This window comes from Stegodyphus dumicola, chromosome 6 (genome assembly GCF_044657685.1).
Source record: "Stegodyphus dumicola isolate Sdum_Otavi_A_Nest chromosome 6, ASM4465768v1".
Classification (NCBI taxonomy): Eukaryota; Metazoa; Arthropoda; class Arachnida; order Araneae; family Eresidae; genus Stegodyphus; species Stegodyphus dumicola.
The window spans coordinates 179,225,853-179,242,379 of NC_140773.1; the positions used below are offsets into that span (position 1 = coordinate 179,225,853).

Below are 16,527 nucleotides of genomic sequence, written 5' to 3' on the forward strand. Positions count from 1 at the left end.
TAAATTGGCTTTTCTGTCTTTCTCGCTTTCCATTTTTCTGCCAGAATGCTAATTTCTAGTTCGTGCGTATTCATATGAGGTAGAAAGAGATAGCATTTAAAGGAAGGTTTTAGATGATAGAGGAAAGCCTGTTTCGCCTTTTGAAAGCCACGCTACTCTAAGTTGTTACTCTTATAGTTGATTCACTTGAGAACAGTTTATCTGTGGCGTTGCGTTATTCTCGCTGTTAGACTAGTCACGCCGATATTAGGTCCGAGACACTTTTCGCGTTTCTCTCTGTGTAGCATTTGGGCTAACTACAAATTACTTAGTGCAGTGCAGCTCGTGACTTTTGATTTATGCCATAAATGCTGGTTGGTTCTGTAAGCAGAAGGTGTGTCTTCTGTTAAATTATCTGAGTTAAACAAATGGTTTTTACACTCCTTCCAAATCTGTATTGTAATTTTCAAGACGTAGCGAGAAGTCGCTGAAGTCTTCAGAGTTCTCAATGGATGTTACCAAAGAGGGTGAAACTCACTATAGTGATATGGCATTTATCACGGTAAAACACCATACTGATAAGAACAGCTAAGGGAAACAGAAACAGATACTCTACAGGTGTCAAGAACGAATCCCTTCACGACAGCCAGAGCACACATTTCCATTCAAAGTTCCACATTTTAAATATTTACAGCTACTAGACGTTTTGCTTAAGAGGAAAGGAAGGAAGGAAAAGGTTTTCTATTGTATTTTATAACTTAGTATTATTTTTTAGAATTCTCTTCATCCGTTGAGGAGGCGGAAAGAGGAATTGAAGCGAGGGAGGAGTGGGAAAGCTATATATTAGCCGACAGCAAGCGGACTGTTGTGCCGCCTGCTATCATGAAGAGGGGCACGGTTGGCGGAATTTGAACAAAGGCGGTGTCGAAATAGGCCTCTCTTCTGGGGAGTGAGATAATCCAGGATATTACGCGGTTTTACGTAAAGTGGCTTGACACGCCAGGCTTGGTGATCAAAGAGAGGATTTTTTTTAATGCTCTCCCAGTTCATAATGAAAACTCTCTACAGATGAAAGAGGCCCCTAGTTGGGTTTATAATTATAATAGCTTTTCCATGGCAGGAAGAGACAAGCTAGAGGATATTTAGAAATGAACTGGGTCATAGAGATTTATGATGATGAACATCAGACTGCGGAATCACTGGTGGCTTATACCCTATGGTTTTTTATGTAGTCTAAAGGTGTTTAGGATTACAGTACAAATTTATTTTACATTTACAAAGAACTTAATATTAAACAGCAACTGTATCACTAAAAATTACCTGTTTATTTCTCGGTCATATTTGTTACAACGTATCACCGAATAGCTTACTTCCAATTTTCTCCTGCATATCTCATCGTCCTACTTTCTCACCTCCTTATTGAGCGCGAGGAGCAAGTTCGACAAAGAAGAGTTCCGTTTTATAGACCTCAAAATCTGTCCTGAAGCCTTATTAGCTTAACCTAGCCTCGGAGGTGCGAGTCTTGTCAACAAACTAAAGAAAGGTTGATGAATTTGCGAATCTACTTGTCATTTGCAGTACTGAACTCTCTGGGAGAGATTTTAAAATAAGAATCCGGCTCGTGATAATGTACTCCCAGATCCGAGGCCGCCTGAGTGAAGATCTCAGCAAGCTCAATAAACGATCTTGGAGGCAACTTTTAGTGTATCAATTATTTCTGCGTAGATTTATTCCCACCTGCACATGATATAATCCAGGATAATATTAAACACGCCAAAATGAATGCAGGAATGTAGAATTCTGCTTTCATTTCAGGACAAACTTTTAAATTTCGTTGTTCATTATCTAATCCTGTTTTTTCTAAACATCTCAGCATCACAATCTCATACAGTTAACTCTTTCCTGTCAACAATTTTTCTGAGATCATCATTTCTGAAGGTGAAAAGTATTTCTGAGAAAATAAAGAAACATCAATACTTAATATTATCTGTCTTAAACGACCATCTCTACAGAAAAGCAAGATTTTCAGGAGCCGCAGATGGCCATTTTACAAAAGATTCATTGAAATGTATATGAAGGAAAAAAAATGTAAGGAAGAAAAGATACCCCCCCCCCAAAAAAATCTGAAAGCTTTCGAATTTTATATTATGCCCAAAGGGACAAGGGACGCTTTTTTAACGTTTTGTGTGTTAGCTTTATTTATTTACGTTCTTTGCACACAAACCATAAAATTCAGATCAACAGCAATATCGCAAAACAATTTTAAAATCGGCATATGTTTAGAATTTCCGATACACAGTCTCGCGCACTGGAGATAAAAAAAAAAAAAAAAAAAAAATTGGGGGGGGGTACAGTGTTGCCATTGCTCGCTTTGAAATCGTTGAGTTTGTTAACCAAAAGTTCGTTAAAGTGTTTCAAAATATAAAATAGATAATAAAACAAATTTCAAATTCCAAATTAGGGCTTATTCGGTTTCGGCTCCCAGTTAGGCCCATATTCGGTGGAGGATTACGTTATTCAATATTTGATGGCTCTAGGCACCTTTGTTTTATCACAATGTGAGAAACATACATACATTTATGCAGATTCTTCATTATTTAATTTCTTTAAATATAACACAGGGCGATAATATTTGGTGGCAACAATTTGAAAAGTGAACCGACATTTACAGTGAATCAACGCAAAATGCCAAAACAAAATTAATAGCCCTTCTGGGCTAATGCCCTTTGGGCTAAAAAAACAGAATACAAATAAATAACCCCGTGGAATTTTTTTATTAACGATTAATGAATAATTATAGGCTAACAGAATATATTATATAACAATTTAAGAAGTACTTAAAACTTTTTTGCGACTCAGCAAAAACCGTGTACCAATCCACTGACGACACTTGGAACCTCTGATGTAAATTTTTACCCACCGCTGATAAACTATTAATTCATAAATAAATACATTAGCCTCAATGCTCCAAATTTAGAAATGGGATTTGATTAACATTTTTTAATCGGGTAAGAATAAATTTTTAGCCGATTAATTGATTTGTTCTTGAACAATTTTACATTAAAATTCACCGACAAAATAAAGGCTAATGAATGTAATGAAGATTAATTAGATTTGCTTAATACTAATATAATTACGAAAATGTTATCATAAGAATTATTGCTCAAAGATTAAATGTTGTTGCTGTTTCAAATAGTCGCCTATTTGCAATTTAATGTTTTTTTTCAAGGAATGACCAATACTCAACGGTCATTTAGCCGTTTCATGACCAATAACGTGATCTAGTATGCACCACAGAGCGCGACCGATGTTACATCCGCAAGAACGGAGAAGTTTCGTCCCAGTTTTGATGGAAAAACCCAACGAGGGAGTTATTAAGTTGGTGGGCATATTATTATTGTTTTTAAGTCATTAACATTGTATTATTTGTGCATAGTTATATGTACTTACATAGTAATTAAATTTATTTAATTCTTTTCTTATAATAGCAATAGTCTTTACAAAAGTGTGAGTGAACTACAATTTGATGTTGAAAGTCCAATTGTTTATCGCTTAACTATGAATATTTTTACTTTTATTTCCAGATAATAACCGATAAAATGCTTCTCAGAAGATTCATATAAAATGCGAAGTGGAGTACAGTAGATCTTTTCGAAGATTACCATAGTAATGTTCAGTATCCATGTTTATTTATGTTATCAGAAATAATAGTTGCAGAAGTTATTTTCCTCAGGAAGGTTGTCACTACAAGTAGGTTGACTATATATGGAAGCTGTCAGGGTTTAATTATATTCATTTTATCCGTGGAAGTACAACTGGGAAGGGGTTGCGTATATAATTTACAGAGAGTAACTACTGCACTCCATGTGGAATGGTAGACTGATGGGGAAGCTAGAACTGTGCCATAAAAAGGATACGCCCACGTCACTCTAGAATGATGGACCCTTTTACAGCGCAGTGGGTAACAGCGATTGAACGCAGTGGGTTATTGACGGAGGGGTGCATCACAGTTGATCTCAGATTTGACGCGCATACAGATCACCGAGGGCACTGACGGTTTAACTGTTACCATTATGTTTTGCAAAACAGAACCACATAATATAGAGTGAGCCGTTCTAAGACGACTACTCACTGTTTCCTATAATGTTCATCTGCCAACAGTGGTGGTAGTAGTTTTAGAAAGATGATATTCAATGTCGATGTTTATATATATATTTCAGTGGCGGCCACATGTCGTAATAGACGTTGGCGACTACTAAGGCCGGAAGCGGCGGTCACTTAATTATGGAAGCACGTAACAGGAGGGCCACCGTTGCCTCCTGTGAATGATCCTCCTATGAAGGAAGATACAATTTACATCCATGCCTTCTCCGGGATTCGAACCCTGGCTCTTCAGAACGGCAGTTAGAGTCACTCACCACTTTCCCGTCTGAGCAGTGATGTTTATACGTATCTGAGAAATATTGGTCACTTCAGAAATGGCAGAACTATTCTTCTAAGGAAGATGGTCGCAGCGGGAGGGTTCACTGCATCCGAAATAAAATATTGAAAAAGAAAGATTCATTAACCTTCATTTATAAATATCCTTCATAGTACATTTTACCACATGCTAACGTATGAGTTTATGCGTGCGGATTTCTTTTTATTATACTTAACAAATGCGTTCTCTTTACATTTTTGTGGTGTTTCTCAGAAAAAAATGGGATATCATTTGATGCAAGTGAATCTAGAACTCGGTGCAGTTGCTTCGTTTTTTACTTAGCTTTTGTTTCTGTTTAAACTCTAGTCCTTTAATTTAAGTGATAAGTGTGTTTAATTATATTAAAATGTATAATATTATATCAAATTTTTCTTAAATTTATTATTATTATTTATAATTAAAGTCAAATGCACAAAATCTTTTTCTGAACTTTTAAAAAACTGGAATTATAATTTCCTCCTCTTTAGAAAAATTTATCATTTCTGGTGGCTAAATTTAGCTATGGGGTGATTCTTTCAGTACTAGACTCAAGAAAATGTTAATATTGAGCATGTTAACGGAATGTGATTTCGGAAATTTTACGTGAAAGGAACGTGAGACATTGGTAAAGCCTTGACGTCATCGAAAAAACGACACGATATAGGGATGCCGTCAGGTTTAACGAAATCGAAAACGTTTTTGATGACAGGATTATTTTGAAAGGTTTATGGCAGCCAAAGATCTGCTAATGCAAGTACTCTGATTATTTTCCTGTGGGACTGTTTAAAAGGAAAAGCTTACAATGCTACCTAGCCCTAGCATACAAGAGCTGAGAAGCAATATCCGACATGAGATTGGCTGATTAATAGTCCTTACTTTAGGCATTTCAAGGTCGTTACCACTCTCTCCTTATTTACGATCGTAACGTGTGTCGTCATCACCTCATGGAATCCATCTGGGTTTTCTTTCTCCTCACCGATCATAGACAGAGAAGTTGGGTCGACTCAAAATTTTTATATGGCTTGCTATTGTTTGTTTTATAATTTTCATCTTACAGAACTAGTTTTATTACTAAAACCTTAATCATTTAAATGAAATGAAACTTTTGTAACTTAGATTTCGTTTCAACAGAACCTTAAAACCCTCTGCTGGATTTTCAAAGCTCTAAACCGAGCCTAAAGATTTAATCTCTCTTCCTGAGCTTGCTGAAAAGGTCTGAAAATTGCAGACTTGGTTTCCCAGTGTGAAAACTTTATTACTATTATTATTTTAAAGAAACGCGCCTTGTGGAACAATACTGAAAATACTGCAATAATAATAGTTGTAAAAAATATTGAATATCTCGCATTTCTTTCCCTCAAAATTACGTTAATCATAACGAACCTGAGGAAATACGTCTAATTTAATGAAAAAATTAGTTTTGCGGTCTGAGCTTTATAAAGCAATGTGTTTTAAATAAATGGATATTAGAATGCAGCATGCAACTCCATCTTATTGTGAATTAGGAAAATGAGCTAATAATTCTAGTCTCCCTTTTGCAAATACATGAAAGTTCCTTCTGTAAACATTTGACACTTAGTAAACACTGCATTTCTCTTGAAGTTACTAAATGTATAAATTAATTTGATTATATATAAGTAAATGCTGTTTGTTTGTGAAGTGTTAAAAGCCAACCCTTGTATAATATAACTGAATTAATTATTTTATTTTTTCGATAAAATTAGTGGTTTGAAGATGATGGGTCTGCATTGTTGATAGTTGTATTTGGAGATGTATGATTTATTATTGAACTACTTCTAGAAAATTGGTTTAGTGGACACTAATAAGATTTATCCTAAATTTTTAAATTTCATCAGTATTGGGAGAAAACGATATGCAATACAAAAATAATTCGTAAAAGGTAAGCTTGTTTAAAAGTAAAAATAAATCTTTTAGAAAATTATCAGCTATATGTTCTGGGTAGAAGAGTCGAACTAACAGGAATTTAAAGGAAATGTAAAATGACGAATCAAATGATTAAACGAACTAAAATTTTTCCTCGGAGTGAACTTCAGATCAATTCTTGAGAGAATCTTGATTCATTTAGAAAGAAATTCCTTTTTACGAAAGTAACTAAAACCTGCCAAGGGCCCAAATTATAAGCAGTATAATTTGTTCTTGGAAGAGTGGAAATTATTTCGTTGCCACTCTAAATACACGAAGACTTTCCTTTTAAAATCAGTGTCGAATAATACCGAAAGTATTTTCAATTTTTAGTATTGCTGTTAATATTCAAAATTTTTAAGAATATCAAATTTTTAGGAAAAGCAAATTTCTAAGAAAACTTTTAACGGTCTTATAACGAAAGGCGTTTGTACAAAAACAAGAATTATAAGTGAACTGTATCGTAAAAAGTGATCTTATGAGTTAAATTAAATCTTATTTACAAAAGCTGCGAATGCACAGTTCATTAAATGTTTGATTTTAATAATTAAACACAGTTATGTGATGTAATCATCATTTGCTTCAATGTTATAGTAAAGCTGATTGTCCGAATGCCGCTTTCCCGAAATGAGTGGACCCATCCACTTCCTTACTCTCTCTCGCTTACATAGTTAGAGGCTCACCAGCGGTCGAACGGTGAAGTTGCTGAGTACTATAGTAGTTCGGTAAGGGGTTCGGAACTGCCGGCGAACGGGCTGGCTGCATGGCGTTTTCATGGTTTTTCCCAATGTGTAAACGTGTATACGAGCCAGTTTCCTTAGAAAGTCCTCCACGAAGGCGTCCCTTTCCTTGGGCAGATAGCCCTCGAGGGCTTTGGCATAATTAAATAAACCATAAATATCTTACATGGTCCATATTCCACAAAGAAGATTTTATGATTACAGGATTCGACCACCTTCCGCAACAACTCTAGCATTGCTACGAGGCAAGCCAGGAGAGAGTAAATGACTTCCAAGTTCATATTGTGAAGCAAGCAACAGATTATATAGTGACGACGTCTTGCAGACTATTTTTCTCAAATATGAAACGTCACGTTCGCTTTGCCTGACAGTGTGGTGGTGAGCATTTCTATCACCTCCTTTAATAAATAGAAAGGCATTGGCTTCTTATCGTGCAAAATAAGAAGTCATATATACATATTAAAAGTTTAATAAATAATCGTTGAGATATTGGCCTTTCCTTGGATCTAGCATAGAAAAATCATCATATATTTATAACTGCATACATTCCACAGATTGTAGTCAAAAAATCCTTTTCAGTTTTACCAGGCTTCCCTCAACAAGGCAGTTTGTTTTCATGCCCAGTCATTAATATGCTGTCGTGAGTATAATAAGGGTATAAATTATATTAGTTATTAACTTTTTATAATTTACACATACAAAAAAATATACATTTGCCTCATTAGGTTCTTACTATCATCGTAAAGCTACTTAACTCAGGAGAACTATCGTTATCGCTACTATATCGTTTCCTGTGCTCTAGTCATCAAAAGTCAAAAACTAGTTCAGACCTAAAAGTTAATTATGTAATTTGTGGAAAGTACGAACTAAATATCACAGCAATTTTTTTTTCTTGCTGTTATTTGTGGCAATCAAACTAAATCGAAAAGCTTAAGTTAGCATAATAAAACTTATTCAGTTTTTTGCATGGTTTCTTTCACGAGAATATCCTGATTATAATCTCAGTAGTATAAAAATAGAAATACAAATATGTTACATCCCCACAACAGAAGAATCACGCAGAGAAATACGAATACAGCTACGTCAAACCCTCTGTAAAACGACCATCTTCGGTTTCAAATGATTTGGTCTTTTGCGGAAGTGCCTATTTTAGAGAGATGATGATCAATACCGATGTTTATTTGTATATTTACATAAGTGTTAGTTATTTTTGCAAGAGGGTTCTTTGTATATCGTATTCTCGCAATAGAAGCAGAAAAACAAGGATACAAGCATGTCATATCTTTATTACTGAAGAAAAAGAAAAGGGTACAATTTCATAACCTATCATTACAAACAGAAGCAGAACATCAAGAAATTCGCCAACATAAACAACTTATAAGGTATTTTCTCCTCCTTTCCGCATGCCTTGTTGGTGTAAGGGTAGCACACTCGGCGCGTATTCGAGAGGTTTAGGTTCGAGTCCCAGCACATTGAATCTTCTGCTTCAAAATACGCTAGTGACCACTTTTTTATCTGTATCGTCTAACTTTAAACGAGAATTAAATTCTTGTGGGAATTTTAATCTTACATATCGAATTTTATTTAAATAACTATTAACTGATACAGTAATTTTGTTAAATTGTACTAGTATGCCCGAAACCCAGTAATAACAAAAAATGCAAGCTGTTATATGAAAGTCTAAATAAATGCAGCATTTTTAAAGCAAGTGACGCGTCAAAAATTTTTGAAACGGATTAAACGAATAAAAAATGGAAATATATGAAATTATATATCATAAGAAGATTGCACCATAGCTATCAATAGATGCAAGGTAGTACTTGTTGTGCTTGTTCATCATATATTTCCATTGAAAGAAATTTCTTAACAACAGGCATCTAACGACATGACTAGACAAATTTGCTTGTGCCATTTTTTCTTCACTTGGTTAGATATCATACAGTCAGCGATAGTAAAAAAAGCAATTAGCCAATAAGGCAAAACGTTCTCGAATAGAATTTGCGTCGGCTTTCTCGGCAGAGAATAAAAATAACGTGATTTTATACTAGAATGTTTCAGAGGTGTAGGAAAAATATAAATAAATCAGATTTTCGGGTGCAGAAAAAAAAATGATGTAGTTCTAAAAACAAGCTGAAAATGCTAAATTCACATCAACTCCCAGTTTTAACAGTTGTCAAGAAATTTGAAATACCCTGCGAATTCATTCTCTGTGTTATCAGTTGCCACTCATCTATAACTCAATCTTTGAATATTATGTGTTCTCATCTATAGTCTCATATAATCACAGAATAATAGCGCATGTTTTATGTCTGCATGTTATTGCTGTTACCGTGAAATATACCGCATAGATACGAAATTTTTCCTAATCGATAAATATGAAATATACGAGTTGTTTACCACGTCTGTTTTGTAATTACCAGATTATTAAAACTTCATGAATATTTGAAGCAGTTCTTTTTATCCGTAGTTTATTATTAGTGCCGTTAGGAGGATTGATTTCTAAGTACTTGATCATCTACAATATCATATATATTTCATTGTCTATCTACGTGAGAAATTTAGATTCAATCCGCTGACTGTTCTTGATCAAATAAAAAACATGCAGAAAAGTTTTACTAGATCTGATACACTATTTAGTATGGATTATAATATACTCCCTTGAAGTAAAATTTCCATTACTAAGTTTTTTTTACATTTTAATCTACTCCCTCCTTCCAGCATTCCTTCGTGGTGTAATGGCAGCATACTCGGCGTGTACTTGAGGGTCCAGGTTCGAGTCCCGGTGAGAGCATTGTTCATTTTTCATGTTTCCTGCTTTAAAAATAATCCTGCTTTAAAAATAATCTAATGTCTGTGCACCTTTCATGGCCTGTGAGACAACTACTGCAGAAAATGAGTGACCAGTATTTCTTACAACATATATAAGTACTGGTGTTGAACATAATCTCTGTGAAGCTATTACCTTCATGGAAAACCAAAATCGTCCGAAGCTTACGTCTCCTTAGGGAAGTTTCATTAAAATTAGCTATAAATTAGAAAAATAATTTTTCCATGAGGGTGAACTGCTTTAAATATAATGTTGTTTGGGAAAAATTGCAGAATTTAAGCAATTTAGCCGAAATTCATACTGGTCCTTTTCTGAAAAACTGACTTACCAATTGGCTCGAAGTAGGTCAAAGGCTGTGATGTTCCTGACAGTGGATCAATCTTTATCGCGCATGGGGGCGGTTCAATCCCATTTAATGACATGGTCTCTTCGAAGCAAATTTTGGGGCTATTACGAAAAGGAGTGCAATCGGAATGAATAACTAATCACTGAACCCATCTTTACGAGGATCTTTAAATAGGAATCGCCTAATAAAAGTAATTGCAGGTTCGAAAGCCTGGTGCGTACCAGCTGCTGATTTCGAAGGAAGTTCTCTGGGGGTTACACAATATTTTCTGCATGGCTCAGATGATCGATCAAAGGAAGCAGGTATTTTCATTGTTGATAAAATAAAAGGCTGAATTTCAAATCATTTTGGAAATTTTTTCTTCTTATAGAAGCTCTAAAAAAGGTCTAATACTCTCTTCAAATATATTAACTGGCAAGCCATTTAAAATTCTTTTCCTTAATTACTTTTTCAGAGAATTTTCAAATTTTTCAGGGACCATTTCCTTTCATGCTTTACCACTTACGACCGTGAGTATATTAACAAGAAGCAAACATGTGCCTGACAAAATGGTTAAATGTACTCTTTCGGTCCAGTACTCACGTCAGTGTAACTGAAGAATGTACTACTTCAGTATAGCAGTAATTTATAAATATAAACGGAATTATACTGGAGCAAGTATAGATATTCCTTGGTTTAGGATGGCGTTTACTCGTAACAAGTCCGAAGTTATTTGAGTCTGAGGTTTAGAGTCCAACACTGAATTAAATTAATACACTTAAGTGTTAATGTTAACAACTATAGGATTTCGAATTTCAGAGTATCGTAAATTAAATGTGCTCAGAAGAATTAATTTATGCTTAGTAGCTTACAATTACATGCCAAATTAACTTACCCTTAACCAAATCATTTCACATACAGCTGCTTTTACGATGAATTTTTGATTAGCATATGCACATCCATTTTAGTATTATACTGAAGGCAAAAAATAGTACGATTACCATATTTACTCATATTTATTCCCTTCGTGTACTATTTCCCCCAGTTTTTTTCAGCACATGATTTAGAAATTTCCGATTTATGGTTTCAACGTAAAATGTATGCAGAAATAGAAAAGTGTTTTAAGTAAGTGAAAAGATTATTCATGAAATTGATAAATTTAATAATACAAAATACGTCCGTGAAGTAACCTGGCAGTTTCTTATAAATCACAGTATAACCTGTTCTTCAAAATCTGTTCTTCTTCTTCTTCTTCAAAAAAAAAAAAAAAAAAAAAAAAAAAAAAGTAAAATCTGTTCTTCAAATAAATTTATTCCCTTCAAAATAATCGCCAGAGGAATTACAAATACAGCTTTTCTTCAAGTTCATCGAAACACCGTTTATAGGCTTTGAAACTAACCGTTCACAAAATGCGGGGAATATCCGAGACTTTCTGCATCAGATCTCTGTCTTTTCACAGCCATCTTAAGCTTCGGAAAAAACAAAAAAATCAACTGGGGGTAAATTCGGTAAATCGGGAGACTACAATGGCCGATTTATCATTAAACCATTGCCCAGAATAAAAACGTTCCTTCCTAACTCGCCTTATCCCGTTTCTTAATCGAAAAAGCATTTCTTGTAATACTGATTAATTGATTGATTTTCATTAACAAATTTGAGGGGATTAAATTCTTTGTAATCAAAACATGCAATTAGCATCTTTGATTTCAACATGCGTGCTTTTGTATGTGTGTGTGTGTGAGAGAGAGAGGAGGTGGATAATGGCTCTTTCCCTGGGTACTTTGTCTTTTTTTTTCTGGGTCGTATTGTAGATATTAGCTCTCATGTCCCGCTATGATACACTTGGATCGTTGTCCTGTCTTCCAATACTCAGCAAATCGTCACAGCAAGCTTTTCTGTCAAAATCGGGAATTACAAATAGAGCCTTAACTTTCCTCATTTACAGATTTTCAATTAAAATTAACCTGCAGCTTTCTTTGCTAACCCCAAAGATTTCCAAAATTTGAAGAGCTGTTACATATCTATTGCATTTTACTAAAGATCGAATTTTCTCCACATTTTCGTCACTCTTTGAAGCTGAAGCGCGCTGTATCTTTGGTTCATTTTCAACTCTTTCGCGACCACATTTAAATCGGTTGTACCACTTATACACTTATGTTCTTGATAACGACGCCTCACCATATACTGTTCGAATCACCTCTAACGCCAGCGGATTGCTCGAATTTGTAACAAATTTAAGGTTATAACGCTGTACCATCTCGAAGCAAATTTTTTTGTACAATGTCTTAGTAAATACAAATTGTTTTGGTATTGATGTGCAGAAGACAAAATAACCAGTTGAAACCGGCTTTAACAAGAACTGAGATGTCACTCTTTCTAAACATGCATTTATGCTTTCAGTTTTTTTGTTTTATAGTTCAGTCTCTTAATGCGTCCGATTTTTTAGGCCACTCGATTTGTCTTTATATGTGCTTTTTAGAGTGCTATGTTTATCATTTGAGCTGTGTCTTCATAAACTGTACACTGCGTATATTTCCCCCTCTCGGTTTTCAAGCGGTAAAATTAGTAGGAAAAAAAAAAAAAGAAATACGCTAGTAAATACGGTATGTTGATATTCCAGTTAAAGTTCACATCTAGATGCATACAGAAGAATTTAAAATTAGGCAAAGGAGGCTTAGATTGGCGTAGATTTTTTTTAAGATAATTAATTCTATTGATTTCGAGGGCTTATCAGACACCAATACCTTTTTTTCAGGAAGAAAAACAAATTGTTAAATGTGGAAGCAGGGCAATTGTTTTATATTCAAACCAGTGGTTATAACGAAGCGAATAAGAACACAGCATCAATCTGTCGAGAAAAACACTTATAAAACGTAAAAATAAATAAATAAATATTATGATTCCAAAAGCATCTTGGGAAGAAGTGGAATAGAATTAATGTCATTAATGAAAGAAGGTAAAGATTTGTGACTATGAAAGGCTTCAAGAAAATCCAGTTCACGAATTGAATAAGCCTAATGGGTAATTTTCATAGACTCAAAGTCGAAATTGTGATCACATTTTCTACTGTGATTAGCTATCCAAGATTTGTTTATTTCTTCTTTTCGAACGTAAAATTCATTTCTTTGACGCGAAATTTTAAAGTTTTTTTTAATTTGGCTGATATGTCTCAATTACCCGAGAAGTCAGAGGTGCATCGTGAAGAATCGAACAATGAATTTTACCGTTAGGTGAAAATATTTACCTTAAAGTTCGACTTCTGGAGAAATCTAGCATTTTTGTAACTGACAGATGAATGAAAAAGATTGAAGACAAGGTTATTAATATTATTAATCTTCAGTGTCAAGACGAAAGTTTTGTAAAGGCCTTTATGAATAATTATAGGAGAAAGTTCTCTATCAATAGCAATCGATTTCAAATACAGTAAAACCTTAGTTCACGAGCTTAATTCGTTTTAGAAGTGAAAAAGGTTTTAATTAGAGTCATATGATTTCGTAAATAATCATCAGATCCTAAAGATCATCTAAATTATTCGTAAATTTTCCGAATTGGAATTAATGTAAAATGATGAGGATAATGTTTAGTGTAGCGGTACATAGTTGTATAGTAATATAGTAGATAGAGTACACCTAGACGATGGAAAATCAAATATCAATGCATGGTCGCAAACGTTTTCTTGGCGCGCTAGTGAGGACACAAAAGACAAAAAAGGCAGGACACGAACAGTGTGACAAAACATATTTTATTATGTTTAGTGCAGCAGAAACCAACAAATAAGAACAAAAACAGACGATCGTGATTATAGAAGGTGTTCGAAATTACGACCCGAAATGCAGGAACCGTTCGTCATACATCATCCATGCGATCTTGCGTGCGTGGATGCAGATCTTTCATGCACCGGAGATGGTGAGAACTACATCACGTCCACGATCCGGATTATAAATTTTTGCTTCTTCAGAGTAGCCTTGAATTGAACTTTCCTTTGCAAGGAACACAGTTTGGAAACAGATGGTCATCTTTAGAATTCAGGAAGCTTACGTTTTGTTTAATTTTTTCTTCAATAGGTTTTCAGTTTTTAACTGGTTAAGGTTCAGATTAGATTTTATATTATTTATAGAAATCCATTCTGAAAAGTTTTTCGTTTTCTTGATATTAAAACTTTAGAATCGCATAATCGGGGACCACACATTTTTGAGTGTTGTTTAAATGGCAATTTGATTTAAAGTATATTTGTTTTACTCTTTAATTTGTAATTGCTTTTGAATGTCGGACTTACATATAATGCTATTTGACTAATATGTTTTTTTAGTAGTCAATTTGCATAATGTAAAGATTTATTGTTTTTTTCCAAGTGTTTTGAAAGCGTGTAGGGAAATTTTTGAATACATCTGAAATTCGAGGTTTAGGTTTTAAATGAATTTTTATGTCTTAATTGAAAATTTAATTGAATCTCTTTTTTCGGTTTCTGATCTTAAATGAACCAGAAGAACGAAACATGTTTTCGAAACATATTAATCGACTTTTATGAAACTTTAATTCATTTTTCCTCTGATGAGTTCTGAATTAGAGTTGTAAGGATCTTAAGTTTTACTAACGTTTATTTTATTTTAAATCTTTACTATCACTTCTTATTTTCTACTTCCGGCCAGAATTAAAAGCGTTAACTTATTTATGCAAAATTTGTCTGGCGAACGCCAAGTACTTAAGTTGTGGCTTTTTGCCAAGCGAGAGAGAGGAAGGAGTTAGTCGAAGCAGACCGCTTGCCTTAGAAGTTTTACTCGGTTGCTGTTTGCCTTCCAGGCCAGAGGTTTAATCCTCGTGATAATTTTAAACGTATTGTAGTGTTAACAGTTCTCTGTACTACATACGGCTTCCTGTTAATATCCGGCCAATCTTACACGTAGGCCCTTGTTGATTATTCCAAATATAAGTTAGAGTTTAGTTATATTTTTATATTCTTACGTTCAGACCACAAGTAGTTGGTCTCTGTATTCCGAAGTACGGAAATTATTGTAAAGAGTGAAAAATAAAGGGTTTTGTATACCCTTCCTGTGTATCTTGTCTACTTCCCACAGTTATTGAACATAGCTTTAGTAAGCTCCCTGTTCCGAGTCAGGTCTGTGCTTGTTCCCAAAGAAAGTAAGACGGAACATTGAACCTGATAGAGTTTCCATAAAAAAGATTAATTTTTATATTTCTATAATTTTGTACATTTTTCCCTTTTCGCATTTTTATTTTTCGAGTTTGTTCTACTGGCGAATTCTTATTTTAATTCTGATATGTTTAGATGCAGTGTTAAACCTCTTATCCACGGTTGAAAGTATAATATATTAACTGCCTTGCTTTGATTCCAATTTAGTTTTAGCATTAGATGCTTCAAGTTTAATACATATATATGTAAGATATAATAAAATACTCTGGCTATGTTGAGAAATAATTGGCAACCTCAAAATTAACTATTCTAGATTTGGTGTTCTTCCCCCTAAATTCCTCTGTTCTCCCAAATTAGAAATCATTCCAAATTACATAATACTGCTTGAAAAAGGTAACTAAAACTAATATTTACTAATATAGCTTAGAATATTTTCTGCACCTACGTAGTATAAATACGGCTTTGCGAGGAACTACGTTCCTTTTCCTCAGACTTCTGCCATGCAAAAGTCTCCAGGCTGCTTATGCTTTCCTTCTTACGTCCTACTTTTCCAATCAGTCTGCATAAAAATTTATTATATTCAACGATGATTGAAAAATAATTTGTCTGCCAAAGAGATGATTTGACATGTGTAAAAATAAAGATGGTGATTCTTCAATTCAATTTTGTTAGCTGCTTCATCAAGCCCTCAGCCACCACTGTCTTCGAATGCCAGAAATTAAAGTACCGAATTCACGACTGCGCACTTAAAATGTTACATATACACAATATTTAGCGGAATACTAAACATATAAAAAACAGGAAAACGTGAATTAAATTTTAGCGTATCTCTACGAAGGAAAGTTGACGGCATAATCAGAAAACGGTAAAGAAACCAAAGGGGCAAAATTTTATTGTTTGAAAGGGAATTCTGTAAAAATATCAGGTAGCTGCTGTCTTTCTGAAGCTTTTTTCTTTTCCCTTTCTCTTAACATGGTACACCTCTACTTGAGAATCGCTGAGCCATTAAAAATTGTCCCATTAAAAATTCCTCCACTATCATTCGTTTATGTCCACGTTTTAAAATGTTAATAGAATAAGACATGGAAATGTCATTGCAAATATTTATAGTACGGCTTACTA

At 34.2% G+C, this 16,527-nt stretch overlaps 1 protein-coding gene across 9 annotated transcripts in view; it reads left to right on the forward strand.

The window, feature by feature from the left end:
• Positions 1–16,527, forward strand: part of LOC118198596 (uncharacterized) — a 385,056-nt gene that overhangs the window by 217,402 nt on the left and 151,127 nt on the right. The window contains exon 4 of one of the 9 annotated variants that reach the window (XR_015041771.1): positions 3,209–3,361. The exons of the other annotated variants lie outside the window; for them this stretch is intronic. The gene's annotated coding sequence lies outside the window, so the exon portion shown is untranslated. The remainder of the gene's footprint in view (positions 1–3,208; positions 3,362–16,527) is intronic. 9 annotated transcript variants of the gene reach the window in all.